At 37.9% G+C, this 12,728-nt stretch overlaps 2 long non-coding RNA genes across 2 annotated transcripts; one reads left to right on the top strand and one right to left on the bottom strand.

Annotated features, from left to right (window-relative positions):
- Positions 1-1,923: 1,923 nt before the first annotated feature.
- Positions 1,924-6,319, bottom strand: LOC149113776 (uncharacterized). Its single transcript, XR_016206558.1, has 4 exons — positions 6,185-6,319; positions 4,600-4,738; positions 3,646-3,723; positions 1,924-2,688 (listed from the first exon to the last, which is right to left on the bottom strand). It is a non-coding gene; the product is annotated as an uncharacterized LOC149113776 (long non-coding RNA).
- Positions 6,320-6,538: 219 nt separating this feature from the next.
- LOC149113775 (uncharacterized) lies at positions 6,539-9,483 on the top strand. The gene is made up of 2 exons (XR_016206560.1): positions 6,539-6,678; positions 7,173-9,483. It is a non-coding gene; the product is annotated as an uncharacterized LOC149113775 (long non-coding RNA).
- Positions 9,484-12,728: the final 3,245 nt, after the last annotated feature.

Raw genomic sequence — 12,728 nt, 5'->3', positions numbered from 1 at the left:
AACAGAGATGGCGCAGTGGTGACCCTCGCCTCCCACCAGTTTGACCCGGCGATGAGTTTGTGGTTGGTTCTCGCCTTGCTCGAGGGTTTTATCCGGGTTCTCCGGTTTTCCTCCCCCCACAAAAAAACAGCATCTCCAAATCCCAATTCGACCAGGATAGAGGGTCTGAATGAAAACCCGCTCTTCCTCTCTAAATATTTTAATTCTAATTTTTATGCTTCTGCAACAAAGATCGTCGGGTTTCACGTGGACAAAGCTCAAATGCTTCTTGTTTCAAGGTGGACATTGAAACGTCGTATTGTGGAGTACGGGCTTCTCGATGATTTCCCATGAGCAACTAGACTATCTCGTAGAACGTTTCATGATGAGTGATCAATCAACGGGATGGAAGAGGGAGAGTATTGGCCATGTTGACCCTGGAGACTCTGGAATCAGCTGGGCTGTCGTAAGACACCCTCACATTTTCACCCCTATGATCACTTCGCACCCTTGATGGCCACTCAAACCTTTGCGTCGCTGAGGGAAACAAATCTAGGACAATGCTACAGTTCTGTTATTAGTAGAACATTTAAACAAAAAACCCACAACAACAAAGCGAGTATAGTTTTTTTTTTTTTTTTACATTGTTTTGGGAGTACCTTGTTAAAGATTAAAGGTTAATTAAAGGAAAATCATCAATACCCCTACGCTTGACAGTAACCAGGCTATGGTGTCCGTCAACATGCCACAAGCTATTTGGAGCAGCCACAGAATACGCTCTCCTAGAAATTACGACAGCCCAGCGGATTCTAGAGTTTCCAGGGTCAACGCGGTCAATACTCTCCCTGATTCCATCCCGTTGAACTCTGAGACCTATAATGATCGAAGATGTCCGGTCACCAAGGAATACCCGAGCAAAGTCCCATGATCACTCATAAAACGTTGTACGAGATTATCTACTTGCTCATCCGAAATCATCGAGCAGTCTGTATCTCCTCTAGCCCATGTAATGTTTATGTTCAGTTGTGTATGTTTGGGGTCGTTTGTCTTTGTTCTACCCCTTCATATAATAAGGCTTTTTTCGTCCGCCATATTGCGTTCAGAAATTATAGAGCGTGAGCTGGGACCTAATGATGCGCGAAGGCGGTGCGCAGAAAACGTTGAATGAATATTGCACCGTGTTAAACCAATATTTCGATCGTGAATGTGAATGAATATAAACCGTTGGATGTGAATGAATACATCCCGTAAATGTGAGTAAATATATTCGTGAATACGAAATACGTCGTTAAATGTGAATTAGTATATTTCTTGAATATAAATTTAGTTGTTGAATGTGAATAAATATATTCGTGAATAATAATAACAACATTAAATGTGAATGAATATAAACTTTGTGAATTTTGCACCATTTCGCCAACCATACGGCACGAAACATCGCCTTTACCGCGCGTCAAATGTGTTGTTAAAGGTTTTGTAAAGGTCGCCTTTTTACGCTTTTGACGATCTGTGACGCGAATCAAAGATCATCTGTGAATAAACCTTTACCACCAAATCAAAGGCGTGAAAGGCCGTTTTTACTCACCTGTGAACGCCTGTGTTTTTAGGTTTAAAGGTGATCCTTTGATACGCCCTTGCGCACTGTCAAAGGCGGTCAAAAGTGTAATCAAATTTGTCTGCGATTCAAGTCAAAGGTTTGCTAAAGACGTGGTCGAAGATGGCTGTGACGCAGGCCAAAGGTTTGTCAAAGGTGCTCCGCGCGTTCCGCGCTCGCGCGTCTCGCCCGAACTTCTCGCTCGCGCTCCTCTTTCGCGATTCGCGACCGTTGATCACGTTTCGCGCGATCCACATCTTATACGCATTTTTCTGCTTGCTACACTAACTTTGTAGCACCGCATACGAAGGATGCAATCATATCCGTACTCTTGCTTTATGTCTGACAAGTTTTGAAGATTATGTCAGCTTTAATAAGGTTATTTTGTACCAAAACTCTTGACAAATGTTAACGGAAAAGCGGCCTGGAAAGATCATTGCGCCTGATTTTAGGAAAATAAATATACTCAACTTAATTCATCTCAGTTTTAATTTTTTTCCCCGTTTTTATCAAGAGTAAATACCTTCAAGTACCTTACATAAATGTTTTGGGCTTCAGATTTCAAAAAGCCACGTTGCAGGCTTGGTTTCAAACTACACGTAATGCGACTGATCATGAGGAAAACATTGTTCTATCCATCGTGAAAACAACAGTCAACAAATTTTCCATGGTATAAAGCGCTTTTATCTAACATTGAAGTACTATGGCTAAATTCTCAGTTCCTTAAATTTACTAGACCAGACTAGACAATAGAGAGGATAACCGCAAAATTTCGGAAAGATATGGCAAACTTTGGACAAAAGTCAACTAGTGTAAAAGCCTCCTTTCCAGATGGCACATACAGTCCGTTGGATGGAACTCCTAATGTTTTGGCAATTCTCCTTTTCTGCTGCTTGCAATTGCTAATTCTTGCATTATAAGTGGAATGGAATACAGTGTTTTCCACTTCCTTCTCATCAAAGTGGTTAAACTGCCTTGTTGGGGTCAATGCCAACTGAATCCCCATGCTTTCTAGGGAAGACACATTTTGACAAAGTCTAAGGCGTTGACGAAATTAATCAGTGCATCTTCACTGGATAAGTCCATCCTGTCAACCATTGCTTGTCTGCATTTGTCTAAACAGAAGCAAACAGACAAAAACGTTGGAAATGAATATTAAGGGTGAATCTTGGCATTCTATTCCTTAAAGTTAACCCATGGTTTTTGCTAATGTCACATTAATAAAACATGACCAATCAAATCATTACTCCTCCTCCGAATAGTTTGTGCTTCTGTCAATAGCAAATATGTATTTAATGTTACCGCAGATTTGGAATTTTAATCTTAAACTCAGTCCACTAACAAAAGAACGGTGAAAATAGTCTTGTCTGTAGTCCATAAACATATTTGCGCTCACGTGGTTGGTCTAAACACATCACGTGACCAAATATGCCCCAGGTAAAACCGGGCAAAATATGAGTAATATTCCTCATTTTCAAAAGATCCAGTGTGTTGCGTAATATACTTGACTGAGGATAATTAACACAATAGCTCCATATTTTGACTTTAAAAATATGTAAGGATATACGTCTTTGGCATTATGTGCTCCTCAAAGCTCACGGTTTTCCATGAGCTTTGCTCTAAGAAAACTGTTTGCTAATCTGGGAACTGGTACTGTCTGTGGACAAATATTTTCATCAGAGTGCATAACACTTTTCAGAGAAATGCATGAGTCAAGGATAGAAGAGGGGACTCGATTGGTAGCCCTTTTTTTTGTATTTCTCTCCATTCTACTTAGAGATTTGGTCACACAGATATGTCATTAAGAGCCAGTTTAACAAGCTAATTTCACCGGCTGAACAAGGGCTTATTCCCAGCTAGAATTTCATAAGAGAACAAAGACTTGGGGTCATTTTAAAAGTGCACAGCTTGGCACAAATAAACAAAAAGCTTAAAGCCAGTTTACCAGTCCATCTGTCTGTCTGTCTCTTACAGACATCTCACAACAAAGATCTTTTATGGTTGCAAAATAGCAATCTAAAAAACCAACAAATCTGACATAAACTGTGACAAGAAATGAGGAATACACACACCTTTGGGAATATTGCTGTTCCTGTGTAATGTCCACAGATCTCTTCATGATCAGTAGTGTTATCTTTTTCCTTATTTTCCTTGTAGATCATATGTGAAAAGGAGCATATAAACATATCAACAGTTAGCAACTACTTGTACACTTTTTTTCCACTGAAAAAAATTCCTGAAATTAAATAATTTAACATGAGACATGCCTGCATGGAATCGCATAGCTGTTGCATTCATTGAAACAAAAATCCAGTGCAAGATGATGAATACAACCACTATGGCTCCCAGCAGCCGCATCTCATAGAGGGAAATGGCCATTATCCAGACAAATTTGCCAACAAAATTTTAAATTGAGTAAAGCAAATGAAGGTCCTTGTCAATTACTTTTACTAAGTTATTATCAAATCCTCTACACCTTAAATTCTCTACTGATCTCATCAATAGTTATGAGTTAATCATAATATTAATTTTGCTTGAAAAAATTTGGTTTGGAAACCTGATGGCCAAACCAAAACAGTTGATATTGCAGACAACCACACAAAATTTAGATGCAAAACTCAGCTTTTACCAATCAAAAATCAACATTTCCTGAGACTGGGTTGCAAACTTTGATTCTTTTACCAAAAAGATTCCCATCCCTTGCATGTTTTCAACAACATTTTAATTTCTTAATTTTCGTCCAGGTGAGCCAGTTGATGTATTTGTCCCATAAGAAAGACAACATTTCCTCACTCAATGTCCTTGAATGAACCAAAAAGAAACAACTTTTTTTCACAGAGTGATGAGACTATAATAAAAATGATCAATTAAAATAATATTAATAAATTATAGCCAGGTTTTTTAAGTCTATTTATATAACTTCTTTGCTGGCAAAAGATATAAAAAGTTGTGGCTGAAGAAGTTATAAGATGGTCTATGCTACAAAATATAGAAATAACAAATGAATATTCCAGCCTTTTACTTACCAAAATGTTGTGATGTTTGCACACTTTGGAGCACTGCATGATTAAACTGCATCTGAGTTGACTATGAACTACAGAGTTCCATATTGTATCCTCTCCCAATTTATTCTGTTAATATCTTCAGTTCTCCTAGAATGGCTAGCTGAAGGATAAAAACAACATTCATAAGCAAATTTCCACTAGTCAGTTTTTAATTGGCATTTAATTGTCTACTGCTCAACAGACCAAGACATGAAACTCTAAAACTATTGGTACCGTCCAGAGAGGTCACATAATAATATTATTATGAGGTCAGCTTTTTAATTTGCAACTAATGGCAAGTTTGATTTTTATCAAACACTGTAACAATTTCACCCACTAAAGATAAGCTGGATTATGTGTACTAAAGACATCCATGGTCGAGTGTCGATCGACACCCTTGATCGATACTCTCAATCGACACTCGATCAACACCTGATCGATACTCAATCGACACTCCATCGACAGTCAATCTACATTTCTATTACTCAGTTTTGCAAATGTCACAGGGTAGGTGCATTTGATCACCTGGTATGACACCATTCTTACCCCAGGAGACAGTTCAAAATGTCAAATGCCTGGTAAGTTCGTGGTGGGGGGGGGGGGAGGGCCAGGAGATAGCGGAGTTCCAAATGACTGATCCATAAGCCTGATACAACAAATATCAAAACATATTTTTACTACAGTTGCTACTGATCTCGCAAACTGATTGTCATCACAGTGGTCAAAATTTGTTGTGGACTCACTCGGCTGTGTTTCACGAGTCCACAACATTTTGGCCACTGTGGTGATGCATATCGTTGTCAATAAGAGTGCAGACCACGCTAAACCACATTCGATTTGTTAAATTCACACCAGTGAAGTCATTTATCAACATCAATGAACAAACATCATCATAATTTCAACTGTGGCAACAAACAGAGCTTTTCTCAATAGAATGGTAACTAGAGACAAAAGCAAAAACTTATCCATATATTAAATTTTCAGAGTCAACAACTCTTTCAATGGTATAATGAATATAATAATTAAGTCAGGTCGAGATGGTTTGTCATGCATGGCTGACAGAGTTTTTCCTTCAATGCAAATTTCCTTTACATTTAAATGAGCTTTCTTTCAAGGGAATTGCTTAAGCTCAGAAATTACCAGAGGCATTGTGCACAACAATTTATACGAAGATAGGGTTAAGTTTAAGCTTAATTATTAAGTTACGTTTATTTCAAGCCCTGATCATGCTAAAATCTATGCTATGACGGACACTTCAATTTAATGCACAAGACTTGACTGAGTAAGGAAAAAATATTACCTTTGTCAACTTTTGTAAATAAGTATATGTGAATTGAAAATAAAGTCTTGTCTTTTCTTAACGAAGAGCTTTGCCGATGAACTGAGATTCAGTCAAGTGCAATTAATCTTCGACCAAAATGTTTTCGCCGAGGATCTGTCCTACTATGAATATACGCAATTCATAGCTCTTTATTCCTTTATGTAGCCATTGCTGCGTTTAATTTACTTTTTCAACTCCGTTATTCTCTGAACATTGAAAACAAATGAACGAAATTCAAAGACTTACCTTTCCTGGTCCAAAACACAATGAAAATTTCACCAGATCCGCCATAATGAAGCTAAATGAAGAAAAATGTCTGCTTTCCTCACAGCCGACTTCGTTGACACATGCCATTAGGGACAGCGCGTCTCCCAACCCCAAAATGCTTTGGAAACGAAAGAATATCGAGGTCGAAATGTATTATGGACCAAAATATAACAAGACAGCGGGAACCTGGTCTCTAACATTAGTAGGCCTGGTTAATTTTATCATTTTTAGCGGGTAAGGTAAATCCTGAATAAAATTTTTCACTTGAATTGCTCCAAGCATTGTTCAATATTTATGTATAGAATGATCCTTGCAAAGTTGAGCCGTCGACAGCGCAAACCCAGTGCTTACAATACTGAGATGAGGTGGTTTTCGAAAGCTTTTCGCCAGCCCAAAACTCGGCGAGAAATCGATCGACAAATTCAAAGCCATGATCTGGGACAATCCTACTGACGATATGCTACCAAGTTATGGTAGGTTTTTTTTAAAGAAAATTAAGAAATGACTTCATGTGGAGTGATGTCGTGATGTGTAGGCTTATTTTTCCAGGTATATCCTGAACTAGTACTGGAACCGGCTAAAATATGCAATAAAGTTTATGTAATTTAAAGATAAACAAAACGAAAATGCGTGCACGGGCCCGAAAAAGTAAAATGATGTAAAATAGAATATGGGATATGCTTATTTTGTAGCTGAAAAAATGCGATTAGGGTTTTAGACATGGTGTGGAAAGGTGGAAAGGGGGTGGGGAGGGGGGTGGGTGGGTTGGGGGATGCCATCTTCAATACAGTATCACAGTTTTGTTGAATTAGAAAGCAGTGATGCTTAGAAATTTATAATCTTATATACATCTTTGTCCGCTAGCAGCCCACTCCAACTCTACTTTTTGAGGTCTATTACCCCACTCCCTTAGAAAATATTTAATAAAGCCAGATGAAAAGTATATCATGTTGTTACTAATTAACAGGATTGACTGCAGATGAGCTTGCCTGTCTTGCTGCATCGGGAATGCAAGGCTGGGTCTATACTGATCACGTCACATGGGTTTTAAAACAGCTTAATGACATGCAAAATGATACCATGCTACTATGCCCAATGTCGTTGTTAATATCCACAACGAGATGATGAGGAAAGCTAAGTTACTTAACCCTGGACCTTTAAAAAGGCTGGTTTTCACTCTGAATGTGGGACAAAGGAATGACAAAACTTTCATTGGCAACCCTCAAAATGGTGGTAATCATTGGGTACTGGTAGATGTTGAGCTGCGACCTTTCATGAAGATCATATACTGTAAGATGCTGGCTTGGCAACCTCCCCCAGACATCATTGATGTCATCAATGATTTTGCACGGTACATTCCAGAAGTTGGAACGCACAAAAAGAGTCATTTGGTGCTTGCCCACTCTCCCAGTGTGACTAATTGGCAGGGTCATGAATGTGACTGACGATGCCGTAACTATTCCCTGCAGAGTTGCACTGATATATGTGGTGTTATTACTCTGGTAAACGCAGCTGTGGTAGCCTTGCACAGCCCTCTTTTCTGATGGTTAACGGGTCCAGTGATCAAAGAATCGATCTTCTTGCAACACCTGACCCAATACTGGTTATATTTTGTGTCGCCCATGAGCAGAGACGAAGCCGTATTCTTGTCAGTGTGAAACAAATTTTTAGTTTGTTTATTGTGGAAGTGCCACAACTTCCACTGATGACCACTCCATCTTTCCCTCACCCCCATTAGTGGTCATTATATGGTTTTACACATTGTGCTGGCATTATTTTGAGCATAATAGCGAGGCAAAAGAATCTAGCATTATGCGGGAATAACAGTGACAAAAACTGGCCGATGTCTTTTGAGCATAATATATAGTGAGATTTTTTGATCATCAAGCATTTGCATAATGACAACAAATTTGAGCATTATGTGTAAAACCCTATTTCATGACCCATTTCCAGTACTATTCTGATATTTACAACACAACTTTGCAAACACAAAATCCTTTAACAACAGAAAGACAACAATGTTGGGAAGGAATACTCCTTCTAACATGAACCAAATGCACTGCCCCATGAAAAATGCAGGACATGTGGTTAGTGTAGTACAAAGATAGAAGAGTGCTTTTAGAAACCTTTTGACCTAAGTTTTCATCTCTAAAATGGCCCTTGTGATATGATCAGTAGCAGGCTGTACATGTTTTCGTGACGATTTGAACAGCTAGAGATAACTGTGCAACCTGACACTAGCCTTCTAGCAGGCTACTGCCATATTGGCTTATGATATTGGCTTATGATATTGGCTTATGATATTGGCTTATGTTATCCACAGGTCTTTAGCTTCTTCATTGTGAAGAACATCATCATAATTTACTTCTATCAAAATGAAAAAGATCACCAGGGATAATGAAAACCTGGATCTACAGGTCCCTTGGCAAAATTGTTTGTTTGATGCTGTGCTAAATAGAGAAGATGATATCATTATTCAGAGCATTTAGTGCAGGAAACATTTTCACACTAGAAAATATATGAAATCATTACAGGTCAGACTAGTGAAATTTTAAAAGCTGATTCTAACTGTTTCTGGACGACCTATATGGAACATGCCAGGTCTCTTTCAATTGAAATCATTTTGTTATTAGCAAAAAAAGGACAGAGCAGTCATTCAAGACTATTCCAGCAGCTTGTATTAATAATAATATTAGACCATGTTTTTGATGTTCTGTTAAATAGAACAGGGATAAGCATGTGAAATCATTATTGGCATGAGGTGAAACTAGTCTTGTGTTTCACACATTTAATTTCAGTGAGCTATCACAATACTGGGCATCGTGCTTTGCATAAATATTTGATCAATCAGCTCATTTCCGTAGGATTTTTATCAACTTGATCCCCACCACAGATATATGCTTGTACATGTACATGTAAGTTCTGAACGGCACAGTGCGAACTATATTGATTTTGCAACAAGTTTACTATTAATTTAATATTTTTTTGCCATACATGGCTCGAGTAACATTCTAAGGAAAATTGGACTCTGAGTACATGTCTGACATCTATTGTCATTTCAATATTGTCTTATAGTTATTTCATATTGTTCTAGAGTTTTTACTGCTTTTAAGCAACAAATCTGAAACAAACATTACATGCAGAAACAAAAAAAACAGATAAATATTATTATATATTATATTATATATTTTCAGGCTTTCAATGTTGGTATGTGTGTGGAATTATAATGGGATTACGGTATGAAGTTCTGTATTACTGCATTAAATACACGACAAGCCGTTACGATTATTGTTAATCAAATTAAAGAAACTACATATAATTTCTACATACACAACACAAGCTAAGGTTCGTTTACTGGTAACAAATAGGTCAATGAATTGCAAGATAATGAATACCGTGGTGCACAACTGATCTGATGAGCAAAAATTTCTGTGACTGAGACGTTCGAGGGATAATTTGTGTTTCCTTTCAGAAATATTTCGAGAAAACGTGGGCTGGTGGTCGCTAACTGCGTTTTAAAGCTGAAATCAACCAGGCGTTTCAAGTGTTAGAGACCACGCTCCCACTATCTGATTATATTTTGGCCCACAATACATTTCGATCTCGATATTCTTTCGTTCCCGATGCATTTTGGGGTTGGGAGACGCGCTGTCCCTAATGGCATGTTTCGTTGACCTTTAGTCTCTCTCTGATTGGCCAGAAAAATGCGGGAAGCCGCTGGCAGCCGCGTTTTTCCCGCTGTTTTCGAGCTGTTTTCTTGTGCCACCTCCAGGTCAAGTGAAAACTTTTTTATTAAAAAAATACACATTCGCAAGAAAGCATGCTTTCATTTAATCGTTAAACAGAAAAAAATACGAAAACGCAGGCTATTAGGGCGTTAAAAGAGGAGTCGCAAGATATGGCCATATTTGACCTCGCCTTTGACATGACATGACGTAGGATCAAAGTTGTATAAAGCCATGGCGCCTTCGAACGCCTTTGACATAAGAGATCAAAGGTATGTAAAGCCGTGGTGTCTTTGAACGCCTTTGACGCGCGTCAAAACTTAAGTCAAAGTTATTGACATGTTTGACCTCACCTTTAACAGGGATCAAATGTATAGCAAATCCATAAGATATTTGATTCCTCCTTTGACGTGGGTCAAAGGTGGAGTCAAAGTTAACATCACATTTGCCCTCTTCTTTGTCATGGATCAAATGTATCGGCAAAGCCATGACAGTTTTGACATACATTTGACGCACGTCAAAGTTTGGATCAAAGCTATGATCATATTTGACCTCGACTTTGATCAGGATCAAATTTAGAGTAAATCCAATTTTTCGTGCCGTGTAAAAATAAAGACAACAAACTACCAGTATGCCTTCGATTTATGAGAAGCGGGACTGTATAAGCGAGTTTCTTTAGCGCAAATTCATTTTTTGCTTTTTCTTCGTGATAATAGCCCGGCTTATTAGATTTCCCTTTAACAAGTCGATTTAACCGGGAGAAAACCTGTCTAAATACAAACACTGAACCTTGAGTTTGCATTTGCTTTCCTAACTATTGGTATAACAACATGATAATAATAATAGTAATAATAATAATAATAATAATAATAATAATAATAAAGTTTTTTGGGCGCATTTAAAACAACGCAATGTGCTTACATTACTTTAAAAACTAAATTAGTTGAATCCTATAAAATATTTTCAATAACAGTAATAAATAAAATAAATGAAACAATTAATTAAAATACAGTTTTTCGTAAAATAGAATAAATCAGAAGTAGGATTTCCGAAACAAGAATGTTTTGAGGGCAGATTTAAAAGACGAAAGAGATGTTGTATTTTAAACAGAATCCGGTAGACTGTTCCATAATATAGGTGCGGAGAAAGAAAAGGCACGTTCACCGTATGTCACAGAGTTTACAGTAGGGACAGTGAAAAGAAGTTTAGAGGATGAGCGTAAGCTCCGTTGCGGGAGGTATTGTTGTAGGAGGGACAACAAGTAGGCTGGACAAAGTCCATGGGTAATCTTAAAAGTGATAACAGCAAAATGTTAGTCACAGCTTTTCTATTTGGACAGAGTTCGTGAATTCAGAACGCATATTTTCTCGTCGAAAATTGTTACCACCGGCTTCCCGATTTAAGTTCGACGCAAGTACGCCGTCTCAACCAGCCGTCGCTCCAAAGTAGCTTTAAGGTGGCCGAACACAGTTTTCAAGAGCCTATGCTTAATTCACCATTACTTTTAAGCTATTTATGCTTTGGCGCTCGTTTTTTGCAAGAGTCAAGGTTAACCACAGAAAAGTTTATTCTCGCATTTTGGCTAAGGTGTGTGCTGTTGCCATGGCAACGGGGCTGGTTAAAAACAAGCCTTAAAAAATGGTTTTTGTTTATTTAAAAAAATCCAGTCGTTAGATTTTTTTCATCTTTTGCCCACTACGAATTGACATTAAATCCCTCCTGTCAACACTGTTCTAATAAAATTTTGACATAGGCGATTTTCGTAATACGCCGTAAATCGTTTTCACCGCATGTTCTGTATTATTAAAAATTCCCTATGTCAAAATTCAGATTTTTTGCGATAGATCATTCACGTGGTTTCTGAGCTATTTTTTTTTGCCAAATTTCTTGAAATTCTAACGACTGGATCGTCAGAAATCCGCAAGTTTCTGCAAAAGCAATCGGTCTCAATTTTTTGAGCAACTGCGCATGCGCTGCATTTAACTGGGTTCTTTCGGTAACAAAGAGAAAGCTGAGAATTGCTGGTTTCTTTGCGTCGTTAACTTTTCTAACATATCTTTGTAATAAAAGACTAAAGCCATCAATACACTGCGTTCAATAATAGAGAAAAAATAGCACAGATAGTGCGGGTGTTGAGTAAATAAAATGATCGCTCTTTGCAATCCTTGTGCGCGCGCTCAATTGCATCAGCAAAAGCGCGTGCGAAAACTGTGTTCGGCCACCTTAAAGGCGAATTTGGTTCGTGTGTACAAGTGAACAAAACCAAAGAGGCAGAAGAAGAAATGGATTGCTGCATAGTTAACTATGATTGCTGTAGGGGAATGTAAGATCATGATCCAGTGCAAAGTGGTAAGGTATACAATCCTAATATCGGGTGATCTAACTGTTTGGTTCCCTTAGGGTTGGGAATTTTGCCATAGGGACCGCTAAGATGGCCGCTCACGAATTAATTTTGGCAAATTTCCACGAAATAAATAGTTTTGTTTGTTAAGTAGAAAAATTTTTACCTTCATGTTTGGAGGACAATTTCAGTTTAATGTTCACAAAAACGACGTGAGATACGCAAATGAATGCGTACCTTTCACGCACGCGTTTAGGGAGAAGGGATCGCATCAATTTATCAGCAGATTATATACAAAAGAAGGTACCGATGGACAAAAATTGAAGAATATTAAAACGGATTGCGATTTGCGTTTTTGAAAAACTGTTATGCTGAACAGTTTTCAAAGTTAATTTCGTTTGTGTCCTTTAATTATAACATCCATGCAGAAAACATAAAAAAATTGGATCTTTCTTTT

The sequence above is a fragment of the Orbicella faveolata genome, unplaced genomic scaffold (assembly GCF_042242905.1).
Source record: "Orbicella faveolata isolate gen_17 unplaced genomic scaffold, um_ofav_v1 contig_14, whole genome shotgun sequence".
Classification (NCBI taxonomy): domain Eukaryota; kingdom Metazoa; phylum Cnidaria; class Anthozoa; order Scleractinia; family Merulinidae; genus Orbicella; species Orbicella faveolata.
This window is presented reverse-complemented; position numbering and strand designations above follow the sequence as displayed.